Below are 10581 nucleotides of genomic sequence, written 5' to 3'. Positions count from 1 at the left end.
CGGTTTTATTTTTAATCATTTGCCTCCAGAAAATAATAATTAATATAAATTAAAGTAATATAAAAATTGTGATCGTATTTTCAGAACGAAATTTTGTTTTGTTTTTGAGTTATGCGATTTTTTGTTGTCAAAATTGTATTGCAATTTATGTGAAAAAAATTTTTTGAAAAAATTAAATATAAATCAGATAGTTGTAATCCTTAGAGTATAGCTTTTATGAGAAAAATGATTTTATAGTGGGTTGCCATTTAAAAAAAAAAATTTTTTGTAGAACTCAAAAACAAAAGGAAATTTCGAAAAATTTTATTCTTGTTAAATCATCACATTTTTATAGTACTTTATCACTCATCAATTAGTTTTTTCAAAAAATAAATAGTTTAAGCAAAAAACGTTTGGTTCCATACTTTTTATTCACCTGGTATATTGCAATTGCATTATTATAAAATCAAAAGCTGAAAGATCAATATACTCATCAAATCGATCAATCTTTCACAATTTGTCTGAAAATTCACGATTTTATGATACAAAATCGATAAATAAATAAAATTATATCTTATAAAGATGTTTTTTTTTTCACAAGCAAACACGTTATTTATGGGCTTAACCGGTTTTGCTTATTTATGTAAGCATCATAAAGTATAGATGCTATTAGAAAATTACTTCATGTAGTGTCAAACCATCATGAACTACCAAATAAAATTATGTCCTTCTAAGTAATGATCAATGCTTTTTCTGTTGCGATCCGTTTTCTACTAAGAAAAAATTAAATATTAATTTTTAATATACACTCACCGGCAAAATTATCGCATTTCATGTAAAAAAAAATGTTCTGCTTTTTCTTTTAACATGGCCCCACTTATGGGCTCATTGGATTCGCGATTCACTTTGAACCAAGTAAGAACGGCTTTATCGAATTTAGCATTTTTAGCAGTATGTAACTTTTCTCTTTTGATGAACTCGTAATCTTGTCCATGTTCTTTAAAATTGTTGCCAATGTAAAACTGGCTAAATTTTTCTCTTGCAGATTACAGCTTGTTTTTTACCACTTACGAACTCTTTTATTATAAATATTTTTTCTTTGATAGAAAATGTTTTTGGAAGACGACATATTGATACAGAAAAACAATTTGTTCTCTGCTTGAAAAGTTATTCAAGACTGAGAAAGTGAGAAAAATAAGACCATTAGTACTCAAAAACAACATTTCCAAAAAAATTCGTAATAAAGACTCTCAGGATTTTTATTTCTTCTAGGAGCTCTCGTTATAAACCGATCTGTTTCCGAAATTTCTCAGAATTTCTTGGTATTACCGATCTTGTACAAAATGAAAGTTTTGTTATATTCACCTCAATTCCAGAAAAATACTCGCTATTGAGGGAGAATTTTACATAGAGCAGTATACAAAACGGCAAGGGACTAGACGATTTACTCGTTATAGCCGATTTTTCGTTATAACCGAGTTATAGAGGAGTTCAACTGTACTTCTTTGCTCAGATATTTCTGTATTGAACAACATCGTAGTTCTGGTAAAAAAATTTCTTTGTCGAAAAACATATTCAAAATATGAGGAGACAAAAATACAAGTCTAAAAATGTACAAATCGTTGTAAAGTCTCACTGGTTTCTATTAGACGATAAATTGGTGAAATTGTTATCACAGACTAACAAGTGGGCAGCAAAATCGTTATTTAGAACGCTTACTACAGAAGACGATTAATTATTGTTTAAAGCAAGTAAATTTGGTGGATGCGCCGGGTCATGGTTTTCTTCCAAATTCGTTTTTTTGTGTGGTATTTAAAGATTTTTCATGTTTTTAAACTGATTGTGTCTTTAGTCACTTTTTATACATATAAAATAAAATATTGAATTTATTCAATCTAATCAAAATTAAAATCTAAGTCGTGTACACATTGGAATAAAATTTAGCAAGAACTGCGAAAAAATCGGTGGAATATTATAGAAGTGTTATAAAAGATCGAATTGTTTAAAAGAATATTTTATTGTAAAAATAGATTCAAATAAATACAAATTGTCTTACTTATTATTATTAACATGTTAATATGTAAATGTTCCAATTATGATATTATTGATGTTAATTAACACCGTCATACATTACGCTAATTCCTTATTACAATTAATAATTATTTATTATTATTTGTAACCGTAAATTGTTAAAAAATAAGTATGTTTATGGATTAGTAGTCTACTTTATAATACACGATGCAAAAAAATAATAAATTATATACCGGGTGTCCAAAGCAGGCGGATATAGGAAATTAATATGGAACATTAGTTTTTATTTTTTTCCGACTGCAGAAGTAACCAAAATCAAAATCTGATTGATGAATTGTAGTGCTTGAAGAGGGCTATCTTATCGATATTTTTGTCGATCCTCCAATTAACTCCATTTGGGCGAAAACGACCTTCAAAAAATCAAAATTTGAATTATAAACTAGTATTATAATATACCGGCTGTCCCAGGCAGGTTTGGATATAGGAAATTAACATAGGAAATTAGATTTTATTTTTTTCCGGCTGCAGGATTAACAGAAATTAAAATCTGATTAATGGAGCTTGTAGTGTTCGAAAAGGGCTATATTTTTGTCGATTTTTCAATTAACTCCATTTGGGCAAAAATGGCCCTCGAATAATCGAAATTTGAATTTGCCGGGTTGGTGTTACTAAGAAACCAACTATCAAGTCATTATTGTTGTCAAAGGAGAATTTGACTTGATAGTTCGCTTCCTAGTAACTCTAACCCGGCAAATTCAAATTTCGATTATTCGAGGGCCATTTTTGCCCAAATGGAGTTAATTGAAAAATCGACAAAAATATAGCCCTTTTCGAACACTACAAGCTCCATTAATCAGATTTTAATTTCTGTTAATCCTGCAGCCGGAAAAAAATAAAATCTAATTTCCTATGTTAATTTCCTATATCCAAACCTGCCTGGGACAGCCGGTATATTATAATACTAGTTTATAAGCAAGCCTTTAAAACACGCACGACGGGTTTAAGAGCACGATGCGTCAGCGGAGTGCTTTTAACGTTGTAAGTGTTATACGCTATTTTTCATTATACCTGCCCATTTACGATCTTTTATGAGCATTGAAAAAATGTGAATTTACACAATAAAATTATCAAAGGTTGTTTGTGAATCGTTTTTGTAGAGACGGTTACTAGTTTACGTTGTTAAGCACATTTTTTCACGTTGTAATTGATCTTGACATTTCACTATTTCTTGTTACCTAGACAACTTTAAAATTTCAGCGTGCTATAAAGGGCAAATTACGCACGCTGCAGCGTGTTTTAATTTAGGAATATGATGCAGGTATAATAAATAAATATATTTTTACTAAGTATAAATCATAATTGGTAAAAAAATAATTGACAATGATATTATTTTATAACATAAGGAAATACAGGGCGATTCAGATAAGATAATGAGCTTGACGATCTAGCGATGCAACCCAAAAAACAAATTTCATTTATGTTTTGATCTAATTTTAATTACGATTTGCGTTTGCAATCCAAGTTATCAAATGTTGCTCTGACAGTGCTTTGACAAGCAATTTATGATTTATATAAAAAAAACTGTTTACCTACCTTTAATGTTTCATTCGTTTATACATTTTGTATTGGGTTTACACCGAAAAGACTTCTGTAATTTCTCTATCATTCCGTGAGAACTGAATGGCACTAATAATCGTTCTCTGCACTGATGTCAGAGTGACACAAGATGATAACTTGGATTCAACTTGCAAATCCTAATTCAAATTGGATCAAAGGCCTAAATGAAATTTGTTTTTTGGGTTCCATCGCCAGATCGTCAGGCTCATTATCTTATCTGAATCGCCCTGTATAATAATTTTAAGTTACACAAAGTTTTGCATAAACATACAGGGTGCGCCCGAACTCGCGCCTCAGAGAAAATTTTCAAGTAAGGTAAGATACCAGGACCACGGAAAAATGTTTAAAAAATTCTATCTGTCAAAAAATTTTGACATTTATTTTTTAACATTTGACATTTTTTTATGTGTATTTAATGATACTGATGAACTTGTATATGTTTTTGTACAATTATTTAGTAGAGGTACAAAAATTTTGCCAACAAAAGCCACAATTGATTTATTTTTTCAAATTAGAATAAAAATGATAACTAAACTCTCAAACTAAATAAGCAACTATCAAAAATGTTAAGTCTCTTTAATAAATGAAATATTTTGTTTCAAAAATTAAATCAAGCATGATTAAAACCACATTTTAAGAAGTACTACTCTGTTAAAAAAGTATCGGGAATTTTCGATTTAAAGAGTTCACGTAGAAAATATCTTAATAATTCTTGTCTGGTATATTGATAAAACCATACTCTCTTACCAAACCAAATTTTACCGCTATAGGTCCAGTGGGGATGTTTAAAATTGTTTTTACCATAACTTGTGGTTAAGTCAGACTTGCAATTTTTGTCATGGATTCCACTAACGATCAGAGAATTCGCTTGAAATTTTGTGTTGCCAACGAAAAATTCGTGTAGTGAATCTCTGAAAATTTTGCAAAAAAACCTTTGAGAACTCCAGTATCTCAAAAACACAAGCATATGAATCGTGAAAAACATTTCAATTGGGCCCAAAAGAAATCACCGATATTCTTCGTTCTGAACGATCGTCAACAACAAAAACTGAGAAAAATGTAAAGAAAATCAAAGAAATGATGACTGTAAATCGTTACTTAAGTTTAAGAATAATATTATTTAACCGTTACGAAATGTTTGTAAAAAATATTCGCTGGAAAAGGCCAGATTTGTGGAAAGACAACTCTGGAATTTTGCACTGACAGTGCGCCTGCACACACAGCAACAATCCTGCACAAATTTTTAGCTAAAAACTCAACAATTGTAATCAATCAAGCACCGTATTTAGCTAACATGGCTCTATGTGACGTTTTCCTGTTTTTTAAACTTAAATTTCCTCGTAAGGAAGGCGTTTTGAGTTCATAAGAAACATAAAACAAAATTCGCAGAAAGAACTGAAAGCCATATCTTCCGTTGTTTATGAGAAGTGTTTTGATGATTGAATTAAACCTTGGCATATGCCTGTCGCTTCATATGGAGTTTAGTTTGAATGGAATCAAATAAAAATTGATCAATAATAATGTAGTACTATTTTATTTAAAATTTCCCGATACCTTTCGTACAGAAGGTATTATCAAGTAATCTAAAATCTGATCTATGAATAATTGACATTGTCAACAAACTCCAGCATCGAAGCACTAAAATACTTGAAAATTTACATTTATCTTATCGAAAACAATAATACAAACGAAATTTGTTAAACCGAACAACAAAAATGTTTCTCCCAAAGTTATTTCTTGTCTTTTACACTTTATCCCTTTTTTGGAAGTAAGTTTCATTTGATTTTTAAAACATCAGTAATAATAACAAAAAATTAGGAAAAATGAGTGTGCTGACAACCGCAAATTCCCCTTCGAATTTAAATTTGGTGTAGCCACAGCCTCGTACCAGATCGAAGGTGGTTGGAATGTTGATGGTAAAGGCGAAAACATCTGGGACCGCCTAACTCACGAAACAAACTTAGTCAAAGACAACTCCACCGGAAATGTCGCTTGCGACTCCTACCACAAATACAAAGAAGATCTCGCTCTACTTGGGGACCTTGGTGTCGACTTTTACCGATTTTCCCTATCTTGGAGTAGAATCCTCCCCACGGGTTACATCGACGGCCAAATTAACGACGCCGGAGTCAAATACTACGAAGAAATTCTCTCAGAGTTAGAAAAACGTGGAATTGAAGCAATGGTCACATTGTACCATTGGGATTTGTCCCAGAAACTTCAAGACGATTTCGGAGGTGTTCTCAATGATACTTTCATTGAAGTTTTTGCAAATTATGCACAACTAGCGTTTGAGCTTTTCGGAAGTCGAGTCAAGCATTGGGTGACGTTCAATGAACCGTTTATTATTTGCCAACAAGGGTACGAAAACGGGCTTAAAGCTCCGGCAATTACAAAAGCTCCAGGGATTGATTTGTATACTTGTGCTCACGTGATTTTAAAAGCTCACGCTAAAGCGTACCGGATATATGACAAATCATATCGAAAAACACAAAATGGCAAAATTACGATTGCCTTAGATACGGACTGGTTTGAACCTGCAAGTAGTGATTCGAAAGATTTGGAAGCATCCGAAAGAAAACTCTAGTTTCAGGTTTTTCCATCAAAATTTTAATTAGGATTTTCAGATTAAATTTTAGTTCGGTTGGTTTGCACACCCTATTGTATATGGAAATTATCCCCAAGTGATGATCGAATCGAAGAACGAAGCATAAAGGAAGGTTTCAAAGAGTCGCGATTGCCCAAGTTTACAGATAATGAAATTGAAGATATTAAAGGAACTTACGATTTCATCGGTTTGAATCATTACACGACTACCTTAGCTGAATGGTGCACAGATATAGCAATTGGTAAACCCGAGTCAACAAAAGATATTTCAGTCAATATATTCAAAAATTCATCATGGGAAGGTTCGGCGTCAAATTGGTTAAAAGTAAGCTTTTATTTTATTACGATTTCCAAGAAAAACATTTTCGGATTGTAGATTGTTCCATAGGGAATAAGAAAAATTTCAAAATGGATTAAAGATACGTACAAAAATCCTGAAATAATAATAATAGAGAATGGATATTCTGACGTTGGTGGTATTTTTAATGATTCTCGCCGAGTCAACTATTACCGAGTAAATACAGTTTCTATTTTCATAGAAATTTCAAATATTTTTTCAGGAATATTTAAGCAATGTTTTGAAAGCAATTTACGACGATGGCGTCAACATTACCGCATATGCAGCGTGGAGTTTTCTGGATAATTTCGAATGGTTACAAGGCTACACGTAAGCACTTCCTTGTTGCAAATTATCCTTTAATTGACAAAATTTCAGCCAGAAGTTTGGCCTTTACTCTGTCAACTTCTCCGACCCCGAGCGTCCCCGAACCCCAAAATCTTCAGTTAATTATTACAAAAACATTATGGCAACAAAATGTCTTGTAGACCAATGTTTGTAAAGATTAAAAAATTTCTCCACATTTTGCAGCGTCACCTTCTTATCATCACCGCAATCTCCCGTCAGTGTCCGAGCAAAGCGTGGGTAGTTTTCTAACTCGTTTCTAACAAAATGCGAACTCATCGACTATTGTTCTAAGATCCCACCTTTCACTTTCTCGAACCGTTATTTCGGCAGACACAAATCAAAAAAGCAATTTACACTTTAACGTGAAAAGTTATTTATTGAAGTTAGCTTTGGCCAAAATTTATCATTTTTTGAAGAAGCTTCCGATATGGTGATGCACGAAGGATCGTTTTCCCGTTAATGTTTTGCAACTGAACCACCACATGAACCCAGATGCAAAAACCGGTTATTTATCTTCTTATAAAATAATTACATAGAATATAATTATTGTAAGTACTCTCGCCTTAAGGTAATACTTATAATAATAAATGATGAATTCTCCACCAACGTTCTTGCAAAAACCAGTTTGCAGTCGGCGAGATTCAGCTGGGCTTTGCTTTGATTTCACCCATGATATTTCGTTGCAGTGGGTTATGGGAACCATCATGCCCATCCTTCACCTCGCTAATACCATAGCGTCTCGACTCTCTAGATTGCACTCGCGTGAGCTACCAAATTATAGATAAGATAAAAAATAAGAAATAAACAAGCTTTTTAAAAATAACATAGCCCCCTCATTAAAAAAAATATAAGTTTATCTTATTACGGCTAAACAAACAACTAAAAAAATAGTTAACTACATTATTAAATTCCTCGTAAAAAAGTGCCTGTATAATGTTTTTATTTCAGATCTGTGTCTTCTATAATAACAAAGAAATGAATTTTTTTAGATTTCGCCAAAATGTCAAATTTTGTCTGTAAGTCGAAAACAAAAGACGATAGCGAGATGCGGTTTTAAAAAATGAGCCCCTGAATGTATTACTCGTTTTTGGCTAAACCTCTTACTTACGGAGATTCCCTATTCAGACATCCAAAATGCAGCACCCTGTACACATTGGAATAAAATTTAGCATAATCCCTAGCTTGTGCAATTAGAGAGGTGTTTTTACGTTTAAAAAGTGTTTACGACACTCTGTTATAAGTTAGGTCACGTCCCTAATAAGATTACTTGCACCAGAAAATAATTCTTTTTTAGTGCAAACAGCACACATCATTTACTTTTTCCCAAATAATATTTTAAGTTTTACGTGACCGTATAAAATCTGCTCTGAAATCCAAAATTCAGGTTTTGACAGCTGGGATTGTGCGGAATTTATCACTTTCTTGTAGGAATTTAAAAAATATTTGAAATATTGATCGTGAGGTCAATGGCGTGATATTTTCCCGGCTGTGACCTCTCCAGATTCCCATTAGCCCTCGTCCATCTCATTAAACGCTTTCTAACAATTATCGATCGTTAAGTTGGGGACATGTTTGGTTTCCGGTCGCATCCCCAACTTGATTCTTCTCGCAATTTCCGGTGGGTTTGTTAAAAATCAACGTTTCGCTTTGGGGAAAATGCCAAGAATTTAATAAGACGATCCTATTGGAACTATTAATACCGCGCATTGATTAATTAAGAAATTTAATTAGCTGCAACGTTTTAATCCTGAGCAATTCGCTTTCACTGTTTTATTTTTCGGTAAAAATCGTTTTACATTCAAAACTGCTTTCCTTATCCGATTATCTCGAAATTATCGCAGTGCAGGTGCTTAAGAGGCTTAGTGTTTAAAGGGAATTATGTCATTATGGCGGTTGGTGATTTTTTTAATGTTGGCTAGATTACGCGCTGTTTTAAACAACGATTTAGGCTAATAATGTTATCGCAAGTTGGGTTGTAAATCATCTTCGGTTCTTAAGCGGGTATTTAGTGGGACACGTTCTTTGAAAAGTGGAACATATTAAACGATTTGCGTCGAGCTTAGGGAAAAGTTTGTTGTATCCGTAGTCCCTAAGATAAAGCAACCCGCAGAAAAGCACTTCATTCGCATTTATGGGGCCATTCATGGCTGAAAGTGAAAGCATAGGAACTTAGATAAGACACTGGCCAACTCGCCACCCACTATGAGAGATTTCATGATAGTGGACAGATACGGCACATAAATTTTACATACACACCCAATAAGATTAATTCTAATTGCATGCGGCGAACGAGAGATTTACTGAGACGTCTGGGTAATTTAACACCCAAAACAGACAAACGCAAACGCGACAAAATAAAGAAAAGCAGTTTTTCCTGTCCGGCATATACTACAACGCCACCAAAAAAAAACAACTGAATACTTTAATGGAGTAATGACATTTACTTTTTTTAAGATTAGACATCTAGTGACAAAAAACAGCTTACGTTTCTACATTTATGTCACTAAATTTTTTATTATTACATTTATTGTATGTCATCTACCAAATTCATTGTTGAGTTATCACGTCTAATTTTTATTTGTCGGTGATTTTATTCGATAGTGGAAACGTAGTAAAACAAAAAGCAATCAGACGTTCGACTAGATCTATGATTGGCAGTAGCAATACCAGCTTCAATATTTCACGCGAACCCAATCACTGTGTAAGCACAGCAATCTGCCAACACTTGGCCAAGATCAATAACCTCGAAATTGGTAAATTTACAAATTGGAGAATTTGTTTCGTTTTATATTTTTACGCAGACCATCGCCAAATTACCTTGGGAGCAAGCCATCTGTTGAATTGGAAATTTTAATATATATTTTGGCATTTTCTAGAGACGTCCGATCGGAAAATGCGAATTAGCCGAACTGTTACCAAATTACGTACACAGTGGTGGACAGTATAATAATTTATCGATTTTTCGCTTCTGTGCTCTTTTATCGCCACACTCCAGAATCTTAGCAAGTTCTAACATTAAAAATTAGCATTTTAAAATATCAAGGATTTTTGTCAATGCAAAACAGAATAATAATCATTATGAACATTTGCAATCTTCGTCTGTAATATTCATTAATTTCAGTAGCGACAAAATTTTCAACTTTCGGAATATTGAACAGATTTATGTACACGTAATTTTGTTGTTGCGCGGTTTGTTGGTAATTAACAGAATAAGATTACACTTTAAAGCAATAAACCAAGCACAAAGTTGCTGCAATAACTTCACAATCTGCTCAATAATAGCAATCGAAGACAATTCACTGGCCTCGTGCTCCAAGAAATTCTACAGATAAATTGTTATCAAGCAAATTATGTGAAAATGGTAGATTTGTCGTGAGTGATAAAATAATAAATATGATTTGGACACGCAAGGCTTGGAATGTCTTTGATTTAATTTTGAAAAAGATCTGCTAATGTCGAACTATTAACAGATCGAATGCTGAAATGTTAGTGTTTCAGCATCCGACGTGTTTGAAGCCAATTTATAATAAATTTGTCAGCGATGATGACAGAATCGGGAAAATTTGAAAGGCCGTTTTAATATAAGTTATGAGGAAAGTTTTTGTACAGCAAAGAGTTCCTCCTACAATATGAGGAGATCACGTTGTTCAGATTTTATTCTT

General features: G+C 32.9%; 1 pseudogene; it reads left to right on the top strand.

Moving 5' to 3' along the window:
- The first annotated feature begins 5213 nt into the window (after positions 1–5213).
- Positions 5214–7092, top strand: LOC123011136 (annotated as a pseudogene).
- Positions 7093–10581: the final 3489 nt, after the last annotated feature.

This window comes from Tribolium madens, unplaced genomic scaffold (assembly GCF_015345945.1).
Source record: "Tribolium madens isolate multiple individuals breed KSU strain unplaced genomic scaffold, Tmad_KSU_1.1 Scaffold_91;HRSCAF=231;Tcas5.2_LG7, whole genome shotgun sequence".
Lineage (NCBI taxonomy): Eukaryota > Metazoa > Arthropoda > Insecta > Coleoptera > Tenebrionidae > Tribolium > Tribolium madens.
Note: the sequence above shows the minus strand (reverse complement) of the source record. Positions and strands in the feature narration are given on the sequence as shown.